We start from the raw sequence: 18,151 nt of genomic DNA on the forward strand, positions 1-18,151 counted from the left end.
GCTCTTTACCTGCATCGTGAAGTGGTACAAGTATGTATATATAAGAGCGGAGAATGCATACTTTCTCGTTGTTATTGATGTTCTTCTTCTGAGAGAAAAACTTTGCATTCAACCATCGCCGCACAAATACCCGCCAGTCTGCAGCACTCATCATAAGTTGTTTGACCTCTGCCTTGCCCCATCTTTCACCAACATCACAGCCCATCCCGTCAGCTCCTCCCAACCCATCCCACCCTTTACCTACCCAGGCTGTCCCCTTGTCCATCCTACTTCTGGAGAAGTTTTGAATTAAAGCAGTCCCACGTCCATACCGACCAACAAAAAACGCCCATTTTCACACAGTATTGCCCCCCACTCTGCCCCATTACCCACAACCATCCCAGCCCGTTCTGCGTATTCCTCTCCATCCATCTCACTCTTCTTCTAACCCGACTGTCCCACATCTGACTCTGACTAATGCTCGCCATCAAAAGATACGCTTGTCCCACCCTGCCCCACCATACACTACCATCTTAACCCATCACACCCACCCCATTCTCTCCCTTTCACCCATCTCGCCCACCCAACTCACTCCTTTCCATCCAACCCACCTACTCCATTCGGTTTTTTCCACCCATCTGAACCATCCCATTCGCTCATTTTCACCCATCTTACCCACGGCACTCTTTCTTTTCCACCCACTCCATTTTTCCCTTTCCATCCACTCCACCCATTTTTTCTTCACCTTAGATGTGCACCTGCCACAGTCATCTTCACACTTTATACTTTAGCACATGTCTCACTACTTACCATCATCCCAGTCCATCCCACCCACTCCTCTCCACCCATCCCGCCCATTTCTGCTCTGATGTGACTTTGTTCCAGGATAATTCACGTCTGAAAAAATGGATTGCTTTGGCTACTTGTTCTTCAGACGATAATGCCAGCTGAGAATTTTGCGGTATGAGATGACGGTACTAGGTGGACAAACAGGCTTGTTGTGATCAGGATGTCAGCGTCATTTTTTATTTTTTTATTTCCAAGATGAGGCAAAGTGCAGCGTTATCCTTCACCCATCATACAATGGCCATCCTTCATCATTCATGACCCATCATCAACCACTCATCATCCATCACCCATCATTAATCATTCTTCATTTGTCACCCATCATCCACCACCCATCATTTACCAGTCCGTTAATCATCCATCCATCACCCGTCACCCATCACAAAATCCAACTTCCGAACACAATTTTTAGTAGCTTGACTGGGATCCAGATATTTGAAAAAGAAAGAGAAAAGTACCCGAAATGATCAACGCAGTGCCCAATGAGATTATAGGTAGTCACTCGAAATTCACGTTTTGAAAATGTTTGACTGCAACCAACAACCTATAAACTTCAGTAGGACGGTCTTCCAGTCCCTCTTGGGGTGTGCCAATAAAATAACTGCCAAGCTTGTTATGTAAGGTAATATTCATAAGCATTTCACCAGGGGTTATCTATCTACAGTAATTCATTTGCTCCCGCAGTGTCCATCCCTTGCCTTCACATATATTCACCTGTCTTATCAACCCATCTTCTTGACCATCCGCTTCTTTTCCCTCATTCAGACTCACTCACATAATCCCTTTTAACGTCCCAAGTCATATCCATTCCCTCCTATTCTTCCTCTGTGTCCATACTGTCAGAGCACACGTTCCTACTATTGGTCTTAGCCTGCTTTACTTAGACCTTTCATCGATCGCCATTTAGAGCAAGACACACAAGTTCATCAACAGTTCCAGTTCCCCTGTCCCTTCTTTTGAGTTTTCATACCAATGTTATAGCCTACAAGTATGTCACACAAGTACAGTACTGTGGGAAGTAACATATCCTCATGCAGTTTTCTTGCTCTGTTGATTAAAACGGTAATTCATTAATGACAGTGATATACGGGTATCTTTATGTTTTCCTGAATTACGCACTTCCTATACATTATTTCATTGCTATCGCATATATCATCGAAGACCTACTACAGCTATACAGGTAATTTTTATCATATTTACGTGTAATACAAATAACTGATATTATTCTGGATGCTGGCGTGTGAAGCGATTAGTTTGTGCACTAAAACTCTTTGCACTGGGAACGTTTGAGTGTCGTTTAAAAATATTTGTCTTATAATTCTGGAATGAATACACTTACATTTAATAAACTTCATATGAATGGTGAAACACTTCAAGAGGGGCAGGTAAACATCTCAGTCAGCGAGGCTCTGGAGGAAGAAGCACCTGGGAGTAAACATTAAACAATATAAACTTGAGACGCATATCTCCTCGTCGTGTGCTGGAGTGTTTACGTGGCTGCCTTGATCCTCTCCATACCCGCACACCATCAAAAATTTTTTCCATTAGACGTACTAAAGATTAATTATCCCCCGGCCGACCAAACAGAAGCTCACCAGACTGCCAGGGCCGACTTAAACTCCAGCTATTGTCCCTTAATGAGTCTCCGGACAATACACGGGTACCTGGGCCTTGGTGCCGGCGCGCGCAGACTCCCTCACTTACCAGACTGCTGACAAATTCGCCGGGAAACGGTCGTAAATTTCTCGGCTAGTCATTTAGAGACGCCTAAATCTCGGGGTGGACCATCATTATTATCGCCATTATCATCATCATCATTGTTAACGTCATGATGATGGTGATAATCGCTGCCATCGTGGTCGTCACTGTTGTCATCATTATAGTCATCATCGTCATCATGATCATCGTCACCATCGTTTTCGTAGTCACCATCGTCATCGTCATGATCGTCACCATTAAAATGATTATTATCGTCACTGTCATCATCATTATCATCATCGTCATCATCATATCATCACCAAAGTCATCACCACTACCACAAACATCAAAATCATCATCATCACCAAAGTCGTCACCACCAGCGCCACCACCACCACCAGCACAATCATCATCAGGGGTGCAAGAATCTCTCACCAGGTCGTCAGGGATGCAAAAAAATCTCATTGGATCATCAGAGGTGCATAAATCCGTCAGCGTATCCTCAGACGTGTCCATAAATCCCTCAGTGGATGATCAAGGGTGCATAAAATCTCACGTGGAATGCCTGACGCGTGGCGGGGGTAACTTAGCTGTGATGGATGGGCAATAAAATAGTCTCTGGCCGCGTCCTCTACTGCGCAAATTCTTCACAGGCAGTATCAGTCATCGGGTTTTTCTGTTTTATTAGATTTACGTTAGTTGTCGATTGAATATTCTACGTAACTTCTTCCTGAGGGTAACTTAGTATCAGTCATCGAGTTTTTCTGTTATATTAGCTTCAGTTAATTGTTGATTGAATATTCTACGTTACTTCTTCCTGAGGGTAACTTAGCTATGCACTAGTGGAGATAAGACATAGGTTGTGTCCTCATCGTAGTGTATTTTCCTTAGGCAATATTTCAGTCATCGGGTTTTTCTGTTATATTAGATTTTCGTTAGTTGTTGATTGAATATTCTACGTAACTTCTTCCTAAGGGTAACTTAGCTATGCACGGCTGGAGATAAGATATAGGCAGTGTCCCTATCTTACTATAAGTTCTTTATTCGGTATTATTATATAGGATTACATCTGTCTCTGCTTAGTAACGTAAGCATACCATATTTCATCAGATAATGCACGCTTTTGACTTGACATTCAGTTTGTCTATAGGTAATATCAGCCGCCATTTTGCCTGTGTGTGTGTGTGTGTGTGTGTGTGTGTGTGTGTGTGTGTGTGTGTGTGTGTGTGTGTGTGTGTGTTTTGAGGAGATTTTTCGAACCGTAGGGTTTAGTTATAACTTTCATGAACCCCTTCACTGCTTAACACGCTTCTTAGGTTGAACTGATTCGTCTCCAAGTTGCCTGACTAAAATGAAAAAGATTTGGTCGTGGTGAAGGGGCTAAGTTTGCCTTTAATGGAATATTTTTACAAGTTTCAGCATCATCATCTCGCCGAAATGCATCTGGTTAGGTTACATATGGACAGTTAATTATTTTGTTAAGCTTTAGTTAGGTTAGAATTAGTTCAGCTTCGGCAAGTTAGGTTTGAGTAGGGTGATTTGTTGTGCTATGATAGTTATGTTACGCTAAGTTAGGTTAAGTGGATAAGAGCTCTGTCGGAATCACAATTTCTCTCTGATAACTGGGTCTTGAGTTTAGCAGAGGCTTTGCTTTTTATCTCTTCCCTGATCGCCGGATTACTCTACTGGGTTTCAGGGGGATTACGTAATACTGTGAGATCTGTGAGGACGCGAGGGTTTAAGATAATAATGGATTTTCTGGGCATTACCTACTGAAGAATGGGGATTATTTGCCTTCCGCTGTTTGATAAGATAATCGCTCCTCCCTGCACTGGGAGGATATAATGTACGAAATCCGGCCCATGTTTACGATTGATTTAATGTTTTATTTCTTAAAGAGAATTACAATTACGTACGACTAACAAAAATACTCACTGAGACGTCCAATAAGGTGTGTTTTATTTCCCTTACTTTTGCCATAAATTTGATGTTTTGTTGCTTGTAGTGGTTGCTTTTACGTTTAGCTGCGGACAGTATAGAAATCCAGTTGATAATCTAAGAAATGTGAAACTCTTACACGATAATTTGAAAAGGTGTTGGGCTCCGCATGCACGTCTTTCTTAGCGATTTATTTTTGGATGTGGGATATCATTTTGTACATTATGTAAGTAGAGTATGGCGATACTGGAAGGATTTATGTAACACAGGAGAGGACAGTAATGTGTAATAAGCAAAATGAATAGCTTAAGAAGAGGTGTTAGGGAGCTTCCTCAAGCAACGAGAATATCGCCCTAAATCACATCATTCTTGCTGTCTCCAGGCGAGTTTATTTTGATTAGAGATTTTTGGAAGTGGAAGAGCTGGATACGGCCTTCACTAACCATTTATCATCACGACTCTCTGTTAAGGTGAATTTAAGTGTTTAATTATAAGAATGAGGGACTGACTAGGAGAGTGCATGTGAGTGAGGTGAAAAGGGGGTAAGGGAGAAACAGAGAGTGAAGTGGAGGGACGGGGTGAAGTGGTAGGTGAGTGAGAAGAGTGAGTTGTGAGAGTCTGATGGCGGAGGACCGGGTGACATGGAGGCGATGGTATGGTGGCCACGTTTTCGGAATTATGGCCACTGGAGATAAACAGGTTGATATTGTTGCAAAGATAAACTAAAGGAAAGGACGTCAGTGGATTCAGGGGATTAAGGTCTTATTCATTAACCTCGAAATTATGTGAACTATTTTTGTACAACTCAAGTCTAGGGTGATATTGATGGGTGTTAACTGAGGAAGGGAATAATTAACCCTCCAGTGCAGTGATCTCTTGTGTGTTCCTGTCTCTAGACGATTATATGGAACTTATGAGAGACTTTCCGAACTTAAAGGCTTGGGTATATCCTATATTGGCCAGCTGAGCCCGGAGACGTATTTTTTGTTTAAATTTTTGTTATTTCCTGACAATTTTACTGAACTTAGGGGAGACTTTCTGAAGTGCAGATGTTAGCTGTAACCTAAAAAAGAAAACAAAACAAACATCTGTGTGAGAGGACTTTCCAAAATTGAACAAGAAGCGGTGGCAAGGCAATGCGAACCCGTCCCCGGCAGTCATTTTAGTGCTGACGTATAAACACAACAGGATGTCTAGTCAAAGACGTCACATATCAAATATGGAGTAAATCGGATGAAAACTGACAATTTTATGCTCATTTGAAATTTTGAGCCCGACCCACCTGACATTGACCTCCCTATTGCTAACTGGGGGAGTGACGCCCCTGATGTAATGAGGCATATAATAGGATGCAGATTCGAAAGATGCACCTTTAGGTTTTAGTTTAATGTCGGTATGACGAATTTGAAAGGAGTTATGGCGAAAAAACGATTTTTTTTTTTTTTTACATTTTTTCGGCCTACAGCCTGGGCCTTGGCACAAAATGGTCAAAAATTTAACCAGGTGATCAGAAGATCATAGCCCATCCTCCCTGTAATTTTAGTCAAAATCGCACTGGTAGTTTTCGCACAAAGTTGTTAATCGACAGACAGACAGAGGAGCAAACAAACAGACAAACCGAGTGAAAACAGCGTCCGTCCCCTAGCCCCTTCGTGGCGGGGACCGGTAATAAACTGTCTGGTAGGAGCAAGGAATACGTAAGAGGACATCATCCGTATTCAGGGCGTTAACTCACTCGCTTCACTACGAGAGGGCCTTCTTAATTAGAAAATTATTGTTCAGGGGTGACAAAAATTATGATAGAAAGACTTTACCGTGTCGGATAGTCCCCATATTCAGTCACCGATCCCATCCAACCCACCTCAGTCCGGACACTGCCCATACCATCACATTACGATAAGAACTGTGCTGACTGAAGAAGGGTGTAATCATGCCCACTTTTAACCCTTCTTGCAATTATGCGAATATAAACTGAATCTTACGGTCGTGTGTTTAAACATGAAATCGCAAAATGGCATGAGACCCCAATTTTTAAATGATTTTTGAAGTACGTGATGATGGAAAGTATCTGGCCTTTCTATACGGCTGCTGACTGCGTTCTGTAATATGGGATGCAGGCTGACCCTACCTAAGAACCACAGGCGTTCCATAAATGACCTTCAGTAATTAGGGGTTTGCACTGTACTTTACAATATAAGGTTTAAACATACGACCTTTAAGTCTGGCGTGATAAGGACAGTGTTAGCTATGAAGGGAGTAAGTAGATTCATTTGTACTGACCTCCTAGCAGTTCGTGGCACCAGTTTCAACACTTCGGCTCCTGTGACTCACTCTAAGCTGATCAAAACAAATCTGGCATGATGAAGATGGAATTACATGAAGCGGTGAATAATTAAGCCCATCTTTATTACCAATATGACAGTAACGTGAATATGAGGTCGTAAGGGGTGATAATTTAATGTATTCAGAAGCCTTGGAATAAGACTGCAGGATATAATCTCCCTCGCAAGGATTGTTACTGGAGAATATTTACTGCATGAGCAAAGGCCAAAGGTAGCCATTATGCAGTGAGTTGCCCCTTTGTATCTGCGACCTTATTCATAGATATTCTTGACTATTTCTGAAGATAACCCTTCTTCATATCAGTAATTTTTTGTCAGAGACCGATTTATTTTTATCGATTTGTTTTTAACGTTATTATTTCGTATAGTTCAGTTCTTAAATGTGTGATGGCTATATTTATTTAGTCTCTGGAATCTAAGGTTAATTATTTTGCTCTCGATATCACTAGACGATTTTACCCAGCTAAGGGAAGACGTCCAGCAGTGAAGGGGTTAATGAAGGCTCTGTTTAACCCCTCCAACAAGAAAAGTCTATCCCAAGATGAAAAAAATCGTCTGGAGAGAACGAGAAAATGTCATCAGATTGAAAGGTTTAAGATAGAAGCCTAAACAAACAATCTTATACGCCATTTAAGCTCAATAAGTTTCATGAATATAGTCCCACGTATCTGATCAGAGCCAACCAAATGATCACGGCGTCACAGCAGGAGTCTCACCCTCACAGCCGCCCCCCGCTGCTGTGGAGGAGGCTGCAAATCATCCAGAAGGGAGGGTGAGGAGGTACAGAAGGACAGAAACACATGCAGGAAGACCTTCAAGGAGTGTGTGGAATTGAAACTAACATACAGAAGGTTAGGATGTTAAGAAAGAGGTAGTAGCGGTGAGGAAGATAAATGTGAAGTCTGTTATCTATCTCCAGACGCCTTAATCCAGTAAGGTGTAATCACAGGCAATTCTCCTTGATGTTACCCTGTTTCGCCCATCACGCTACGCTCTGTCCAGCTCATACTTACCTCTCTCAGTCTTCACGTCATCCCTCCATCTCAACCTCGGTCTCCCCGTCCCTTCCCCTTTCACCGCACTCAGATACACTGTCCAGGTCAGTGTCTCTTTCTCCATCCTCTCCACATGGCCAGTTATATAGAAGGCTGCTGTGTAGTATGTTGGTTAAGGACGAAATTTCAAGGGAAGAGGGGATGAAGACCAGAAACTAATATATAAGAAGTTTGAATGACAATGAGGATGAGGAGTAGGTGAAAGTGAGAAACGGAAAATAAAATGCAAGAGATCACCAACAGGAAGGAAGTGGTGGAGCAGGAGTGACGAGGAGGGGGAAGTGGAAACAAGACTGTAACATATGTAGGGAAGAAGAAGAAGAAGAAGAAGAAGAAGAAGAAGAGGTGGAGAGGGGGGTTGAAACTTATATATTAAAGGTCAGATTTGGAAGCAAGAAGGAGGGTATGTAGATGGGAAAGATATTATTTAACTTAGAGACTTTTCATGGTGGAAGAGTGTAATGAAGTTTTTTTTTTTTTTTTTTTTTTAACCTCTTCACAGCGCGAAAGGTTTCTCCAGAGTTGACGGAAATGGACAGGAAATTTCGTGGCTTGGACGTGGCACTTCAAGAGGGAGAAGCGAAATTCAGAGTTCCTTCTCAGATTTGTGTTTTGAAAGGAATTGATTCGCCAAGTTCTAAAATTCGTCTAAATCTCCCACCCGATATAAAAGATGGGTAAATTAGGAAAGAAGAAGAAGAAGAAGAAGAAAAAAGAAAGAAAAAGAAAAAGAGGAAAGAAAGAAAAGGGAGAAGGAGAAGAAGAAGAAGAAGATGATGATGATGATGCAAGAAGTGAAATTCAGAGTTCCTTCTCGGATATATGTTCTGAAGAAATTAATTCGCCAAGTTCTAAAATTCGTCCAAATCTCCCAGCCGATATAAAAGATGGGTAAATTAGGAAAGAAGAAGAAAAAGAAGAGGATGAAGAACAAGAAGAAGAAGAGGAAGAGGAGGAGGAGAAGGAAGACGAAGAAGATTATGATGATGACGCAAGAGGGGAACCTTTTCATGGAACTGAAGGATCTGGGGTATCACGGTACCACCATGGATGTATGTTTTGCTGAAGTCTGCCTCTCCTAAAACGCCATTAAATAATATCCATCCAAATGCTGATTACGCTGTGAGTCCGTTATGCGTAGGTCAGCAGATGTTCAGGGCCGTATGTACACCCGGACTGTATGTACTGTGTGTGTGTGTGTGTGTGTGTGTGTGTGTGTGTGTGTGTGTGTGTGTGTGTGTGTGTGTGTGTGTGTGTTTAGTATGACGTGGATCGTGTAGGGCTGAATGTTGTCGTCCTTGTGTGTTTATGTTGGAACAAATGTGTGTGTGTGTGTGTGTGTGTGTGTGTGTGTGTGTGTGTGTGTGTGTGTGTAGTATGACGTGGATCGTGTAGGGTTGAATGTTGTCGTCCTTGTGTGTTTGCGTTGGAACAAATGTGTGTGTGTGTGTGTGTGTGTGTGTGTGTGTGTGTGTGTGTGTGTGTGTGTGTGTGTGTGTGTGTGTGTGTGTGTGTGTGTGTGTGGGCATAGTGAGTGCGGGCGCGTGTGGGCATGGTGAGTGTAGCGACATGCTGAGTGTAGCTAAGTAAGAGAGAGAGGGGGTGAGGGGGGTACGGTGAGTGAGTGGTGCAGGGGGAAGGGATGGACGGGGTGGGAGCAACATATGGGCACCGCATTGTGTCAGGGGGGGGGCAGACCCACTCCGAATTATGGGGCCCGGCCAGCAATGGGTGGGAAGGGGTGCTGCTGGGATCTGGAGGGAGGGAGGGTTGGGTAGAATAGGGTGCATCTAATGGAGTAGAAGGAGGTAACATTCTCCCTATCAAGAGCACAATACACAACACATAGCGCTACTTCTCATTGATAGCTGAAGTACTACACAACAATAAGCACATCGAAGGCACACTATGTAACTCATCCAACTGCTTCTTTGGGATGCATCTAAGGGAGTGGAAAGATGCAATTTCTGTCTATCTTTTGTCTATATCTATCTATTTGTCCATCTATCTATCTATGTATCTCCCATCTATCTATTTATCCCTATCAAAAGTGCAGCATACAGTATACCACATCGAGTTACTTTCTTATGATTCTTGAAGTAGCAGAAAGAGTGTAACATATCCCTCATTGAGAGCACAATGTATCGTATATCGAGCTACGTTCCAGTGATTAAAGATAAAAACTGGAAGAATATTTCCTTCATAAAGAGTACATTTGGAGCACATTAGCTAATTTCTATTGATGTTTTAGTTGCAAAAAAATCAAATTATTGTTTTTAGCTCTTTTCTTAACGTGCCAGGTTTTTGTTAATCATTCTCAGCATAGTAAAACCATCTGGAGTTAGCTGGAAAGGATTACTATACTCTTTTTACATTAATTTGGCCTGAAATTGCCTTCTCTTCGTCTTGAATACTAAGTTGTAGCATGAGATTAAGACTGGATTATGGTGGTAGTCATGAAGAAGTGCTATGGAAAGGATGTAGAGCCACAGTATTTTCTTCTCTTAAGCTACGAGAAAACAGGTTGCAAAAATGACAAAAATCTGGGCCAAATTAAGATGAAAAAAGGATAGTGTTGTGTTGTCCCGACCATGAAAGGGTTAACGGTGACGGTACTAACATGCTCAGCCTCCTGTGCTTTATTCTCATGTGATAATTTTGTCTGGCTTTAATTGGTAAAAAATATCATGGAAGACTTGGCCATGACATGATTCGTTATAGAGCAATGATAAAGAGTGAAAAATATACCCAGAAACTGTGATACATCTACATGCCATATTATTTAAAAAGTTCAGCAGAAACCTAGGATACTAAGGATGTTAAGAGAAACACGAGTACATTTTGCCCGATATTAAGGAATTTCGCATTATCTTCCAGGAAACTCACCGCAGCCAATGTTTTAATCAAATTTGTGGTGATATTTAGACATCAGTTATACATTTCAGTCCTATTTATATAGACCATATTATTATTAAAGAGAACTGTTTACAGAGAATTTCCAAAAATAGTTCCAAAATTAACTCTTTTAGACCTATAGTGTCATTTTTGCTCTTGTTAATGCAAACCAGCCTTAGTTTCTTTGTATTTTAGGGGGGACTTTCCAGCTAGGGGGATGAGTCTCAGCCTTCACTAACCCATCTGATGCAACAGTTCTCTCCGATGCTAGAGTAAAATCGTCTGGAGGGAACAATTATTAAAAAAAAAAAAACATAATTCAAGTGGGTAAGCAGTGTACCGCTATACATGACCGAAAAACTTTTCTGAAGTTGGTGAGGTCTGGAAATTAAGCTCCAATACACTTATAATCATTCTGTTTGATTCCTGTTATCTCTAGACGATAGTATTTAGCTAAGGAGACTCTTGAAGGGTTGGATATGGCCTCCCTTAGTCCTTTTAACTGGATAACTTAGTCACATGTTACGTATTTTAACAGAAGAAAGAAAGTTCTTGGGCTGATATTATAGGTGTCCTTCATTCTCTCTCTCTCTCTCTCTCTTGCTCAGAGAGGACCTCACATATTGAAAAGGTTAGACTCTTCTCCATTAACCCTTCCACTACAGGTGCGAGCTTTGTATTTTATTCTGCCTGTATTTTTACGACCTTCTTCCCTACAACAGGAGGGATGTTTAGTATCCTCTGTTCACTTTAACTTGGCCTAAATTTGCCCTCCCTTCGTCTTAAATGCTGAGCTGTAACAAAAGATAAACACTAGAATATGCTGCTAGTCACGGAGAAGTACCATTGAAAGGATGTAGGGCCGTAGGGTTGTCGTTTTCCGCATCTTATCTACATAAAATAAGATGCAAAAGGACGTAAATTTAAGTCAAGGTAAAGTGAATGAACTATGGTAAAGGAAATGATATATGTAAGTCATTCATACGTTCCTTGGCTAATACGGACATACAGAAAACGAGCCTTGCAAAAAAAGAAAAAGGAAGAAAGAAAGCGTGGAAAAGATGCTATGATGCCAGACACTTCCAAAAAACACAGTAACTGATCCAGTATGCCCATTGACAGTGCATTGTTTCCTTATAGTTTTGATCCTGACATATCTTTACTCATCTTGTAAATTAATAGGAGAAATTTTATGAACACTAAATAACGGGGTATACGTCTGGATGCCTAAAAGTCGTCTCCTGTATACTTCCCCTTCTTCCCCCCTCCCACACACAGGAGGCAGCGACGGGCAACAGATAGATGGAGTGAATTTTATGATGCATTTAGAAATAAGGATGGAGGGAGGAAGCTATGAGTAGTATGGGCGATGATTAGAGCCGGGGTGGGGCAGAGGGAGGCTCATTAACCCTTTGGGGCTGCAATTACGGAGGGAGAGTTAATTAGGAGGAGGGTGAAAGGGAGGGGAAGGAGGGGGGAGGTGGGAAACAGGAGCAACAGAGGAACAGGGAGGCAGGGAAGCTTAGCCCCTGCAGTACGAGACTTCCTGATAGTGGGAATAATCTGTCTGTTTATATCCAGTCATTTAAGGTGAGGATGACCAGTTACTCTTCCCTTAGTGGTATTTATGATCAATAAGTCCCTACCATTCCTCTGTTGTAAGCCCTTTTGGACCACATCCGGTTGGAACGCCGTACCCCACTGGACCACCAGGCGTCTATTTCGTTATATGGTTACCACCTAACGTAGTGAAGGGTTTTCTGGGCTGCAAGAAACAGTTTGGCTTGCCACTTAGTGTAGAGTCAACTGAAGGTAGCTCTGAATCAAGAGTGAATGGTGAGTAGTCCCACCTACCACAGTGTAGCAATAATAAGACTTAAAAAGGTTCCATTGCACTTAAGAGACTTTTTTCTGGACCCCTCACTACGAGAGGTAGCCCCTAAGAATGAAAAAAAAACGTCATAGCACATTTTCCTAAATTCGGATCAAGATATTTTGAGACAAGAAATATTACACTGTCGAGCGCCTCATCTCGAGATAAATGTCAGAACAAATGGCTGTTCATACAAGTTTAAGTCAGATGCATACAAGTTTGTGGATTATTTTCCTCCAAGATTTTGTTCATTGTATCCTCAGTGAGTGTAAATTCTATGAACCTCGGTATTATTGCACAGAGTCACGCGCTCTATGTAAACTCTTGACTATTTTATTTTTCTGTATATCTTTGTGAACTGTGTGTGTGTGTGTGTGTGTGTTTGTGTGTGTGTGTGTGTGTGTGTGTGTGTGTGTGTGTGTGTGTGTGTGTGTGTGTGTGTGTGTGTGTGTTGATTCAAGCTAACTGAGTGGAGTCCCGTGAAGTCATAACTCATAATCCATTCAAGAGTACAGATTTGGCGAGAGAACTGGCTGCGGCGGCTACCTCTGTGCATGATACCCTTTTCACCCTAACTTGGCTCAGATTTTCGTCCTTTGGTAGCTTATTTCACGTAGCTCAGTGGCAAGAAAAGTCAATGCTACTGCTCTACTTTCTTTCCATAGCACTTCATCGTGACTAGCACCATATTCTAGCGTTAATCTATTGTGATGACTCGGTATTCAAGATGGAGAGATGGTAATTTTAGGCCAAGTTAGAATAAAGAGGGAATAGTAAAAACTGTGGACTAGGACAGTTCTTAGTATCTCCATTTGAATGTCTCGAATGGGTGCATCTTTTCTAGTAATATATTATAACTAAAGCTAGATGATTTTATTGAGTTTTCGCAGCCTGAGATATATAATACTTCTGTCATTATTAATTTTATGGGTGGAACATTAATATTCATCCTCTAACCCCAGACGATTTTTATTCATCTAAGAGTGAATAGTAAGAGTCTGGGAAGCTAATATTTCTTTACATGATATATCGTTTTAAGAGATAAGGAAAGATTAGGGCCTGTACTCTCTTCAGGTAAGGAAGCTCGCTAACACTCTTTCCTAAACATTTTACTTTCTTTATTGCACCTGACTGGCCTCATCTGTGTTACGTAAATCCTTCCAGTATTACCACACTCTGCATAATTAACGTACAAAAGGATATTAACCAGCCATATCCAAAAATAAATCGATAAGGAAGAGGTGTTAGGGAGCTTCCAATTTACCTTCCATATTTCACCAACCTCATTTTGTATTGTAAAGTTTTGTTTACTTGATTATTTCCACTTGCAGGTGACTTGGTCCAGTTTAGGAGAGACTTTCCGAACTGTGTGTGTGTGTGTGTGTGTGTGTGTGTGTGTGTGTGTGTGTGAGAGAGAGAGAGAGAGAGAGAGAGAGAGAGAGAGAGAGAGAGAGAGAGAGAGAGAGAGAGAGAGAGAGAGAGAGAGAGAGAGAGAGAGAGAGAGAGAGAGAGAGAGAGAGAGAGTGGAGGGGGAGAAGATAGCCGTCACCAACCCAGTCGCCATTGTTAAACTCACTAAACTGAATCAAATAGTTTAAAAAGGATAATAAATTTGGCTATAGTTTGCGTCAGTAACACGTCAGATTAGGGTATTAAGGCGTAATGTAGTGAATAAACCACCAAGGAATAATGGTTACGAAATTTCCTAAGCCAGCGAGAACACAACCTTGGATGACACGTTTTTTTATACTATCTCTCTCTCTCTCTCTCTCTCTCTCTCTCTCTCTTTCTCTCAAGGCAAAGGTGAAAATCTTGCCAGGAAGTTGTTTCATTCAAGAAAAGGTGGGCGAGAGACGTCAATTCAAGATCCGTTCGCCTCACCATACTTGGACACATTGCTTTATATACACTGAGGGTCGCGAGCGGAGGGAGATAAAAGCCGAGAGAGGTTGATGAAATAGGCAGAGGTAGACAGAGATCGAGCAAGAGAGATCCAATAGGGAGAGGGAGACAGAGACCGAGAAAGAGAGGTCCAATAGGCAAAGGAGAGAGAGAGAGAGAGAGAGAGAGAGAGAGTCCCAGAGTTGATCTATTGCATACATGAAAGACTGAAAGTATAGGTTCACCTTAGCATTAGAGAGCTGGACAGAAAGGGGCTGTCATTCAGATTACGAGAGATTGCTTTTCAGACAGTAGGAGTTAGATAGGGCCTTCATTTACCCCTTCATTACGAGCAGCCTTTCCAAGTTGAATATAAACGCTTTGAATTAACAGGAAAATTAAATAGAAAAAAAGACATTAGATTCCAAAGCTTAATATTTTGTGTAAACTAGGGACAAAATGGTTTGTATATTTTTAAGTCGAATAAAATCGCTTTCAAATAACAGGAAAATACTAAAAAAGAAAAAAAAAACAAGAGACATCAGATTCCAAGGCTTAACATTTCGTGTAAACTAATGAAAAATAGCTGTGTATAATTTTAGGTTGAATGAAATCGCTTTGGAGTAACAGGAAGAAAATACTAAAAAAAGGAAAAAAAGAAGAGGTCAATAGATTCTAAGGCTTAACGTTTTTGCATAAAGAAAAAAAAAATGCTTTATATATATTGATCTTATTCAGTTCAAGGAAAGTCAGTGCAGTGGAAGGGTGAAACAAAACGAGTAAGAAAAAAAGAACTAGTGCTGCGGGCTTACCTTACCTCGCATTTTTCTACTCTCCGCCTCAACAGCGATATTGTTTTAAAATGCTATGTGAGTCAACAGAGCTTTTGGGAGCAGGAGAAAGACCACCACCAAGGAATTGGAGGGAGGAGAGAAGAAAGAAAAACATGCGAGAGTATTTGGAGAGAAAACTGTGCAATATATCATAGAAGAAATGGAGGACGAAAGGAGAGGGTGAGTAATAACACTGCGGACGTGAATGTAGCGATAATAAAAGCGGGATGGTCTGGAAACTTGCTGTGTGGCTTTTGAGAGAGAGAGAGAGAGAGAGAGAGAGAGAGAGAGAGATTGCTTGGGTAACTTAAGAACAACTAACTGCCTCTGAGGAAAAGGGACCGAAATAAGAAAAAAACATGAGCGAGGAAAGGTACTGAAGGAAAGGAGGAAAAGAGCTGTTGACCAGAGAAGGGGATAGAGGGTTGGGAAGGACTGAGGTATGTCCATCCATCCATCCACCCATCAGTCATCCAATCTTTTATTACTTCGTCTGGGAGTTGGAGTTCTGGTCTAAGCTATTCAGGACAGGAATCTAAGGCGAATTGCTAGTCGCTCGCCTCTGAGTTGCATGATGTGAGTCTTAAACTGCAACTAATCCTTGGACTTGCATCCTTGGACTTGCATCATGGTTCCAGTTGCAGAGTATGCTGTTACCACCCAGCGTAATAAATGGTTTTCCGGAGTACAGTAATTGAGGATTTGACATTAAGAAAAAAAATCTCAGACTCATTTCCACAAGAACTAATCTGACAACAGGAAAAAAAAAATATCTAGTTGAAATGTTTCAGACTTTAGCCTTCTTTGTTGCAGCGTCACCCTGTCAGTCACAAGAGTGCCAGTGTTATACTATCAGATTTTACTTATGACTGATTGTGCATGAGTAAGTTATAAAGCAGTATTCTTATTGACTCAAAACATTTCACAGAACTATTATTTTTTTTTTTAATACTTAGTACTCGTAATATTCTATACCATATAGTTTTCTTAATATCGGCCTAATCTGCATCAGTAACAGAGAGTGGGATATTGAAGTGTAATAAGCAAACTGTATCGCTGAGAAAAAACTTACGAAAGCTCCTGAGCCAACGAGAAAACGGCTTATAGTCTTAATAATTCTCTAAGCCAGGTCTTCCTCAAGCTGAATTTAATTAACTATCTATAACAAATAAAAGAAAAATGTGTCAGAATTCTAAAAATGTTAATGAATTCTCTTTCTGACCCGTACGCGGCGAGTCTCCCTTCATTAAATGTCTGGTGATATGAAGACTGAAATATAAATGGTATGGTTGACTGAAGTGGTTAAAGTCCTAATCCCCTCACAAAGAAACTGGGAAAAATCTCTAAGCTGGAAATAACGATCTCCCAGAAGTGAAATAAATAATAATAATAATAATAATAATAATAATAATAATAATAATAATAATAACCATCATCATCATCATCATCATCATACAGAAAAATTATCCATGCAGCCCGTGTGGTAATTATTTTATTCAATTTGACTACACTTATTCATTTATTTATATTTTTTTCTTTGATTATTTTTGGCGGCCGAGAGATATATCAATAATAGCAAAGTTCTTAATGAAGGCTGTACTTAGCTTCTTCACTTCGAAGATCTATCCTAAAGTTGCAAGGAAGAAAAAAGCCAGGAAAGAGCAAGAATGGCAATAAAACCACGTCATCGCAGTGAAGGCAAAATACACTCCTGCCTACGGTTCGCTGAGTACTGAAACATGTGTACTTTATGTCATATCATTTGCCAGAAGAAAAATGGGCAAGCTAAATGTTTCGAGAGGAGTATATTGTGAAAAGGAAAATGAACTGATGGGAAAAATATGCGAGATGGCAGAGTAAAAATCGCTGGAGAAACATTGTTGCGTAGGACAGTGGGCAAGCATGGAGAGAGAGAGAGAGAGAGAGAGAGAGAGAGAGAGAGAGAGAGAGAGAGAGAGAGAGAGAGAGAGACTGTTGATGTAGATACATACAAACATACACACACATCTATTTATCTATCTTTCTATCTATACCTATCTGTTTATCTACTGTGTGTGTATATACTGTATATATCTACCTATTTATCTGTCTATCTATCTATCTGTCTATCTATCAATACACACACATATCTATATCTATATCTATGTCTTTATCTTTATCTATATCTATCTATCTATTTATCTATCAATAAACATACACACACAAACACACACACACACACACACACACACACACACACACACACACATATATATATATATATATATATATATATATATATATATATATATATATATATATATATATATATATATATATATATATATATATATATATATATATATATATATATATATATATATATATATATATATATATATATATATATATATATTTCTCTAATATGAGGGAGAAAGGAAGATGTGAAGGGGATAAATGAGAGAGAAAAAATGGAGACGGAAAGGAAAGTGGCAAGAAAGAGAATATTGAAACGGGAAGGAGAGAGAGCTGTGAGAAGAGGTGAGGGTAGAGAGGGGAGCACAGGGCAGGTAGGTAGGTAGGTAGGTAGGTAGGTAGCCAGATCCCAGGGAAAGGGTTTTATTGCAGTGATGGTCATTACCTGGCCCACTTGTGAATAGGGAGAGGCAGGACTGGTAGACCCGGCACTCTCATGTAGTGGTCAGTTCCTCTCTCTCTCTCTCTCTCTCTCTGCGGAGCACGAATGTTTCACTTCCCCCTCTCTTTGTCTTTATTTTTCTCATCGTCTATCTGTTTTGATGATGAAGCTGTAACCAATTATTATCATTACAT

The sequence above is a fragment of the Coenobita brevimanus genome, chromosome 76 (assembly GCF_032717465.1).
Source record: "Coenobita brevimanus isolate Jiangsu-jjx chromosome 76, ASM3271746v2, whole genome shotgun sequence".
Classification (NCBI taxonomy): Eukaryota; Metazoa; Arthropoda; class Malacostraca; order Decapoda; family Coenobitidae; genus Coenobita; species Coenobita brevimanus.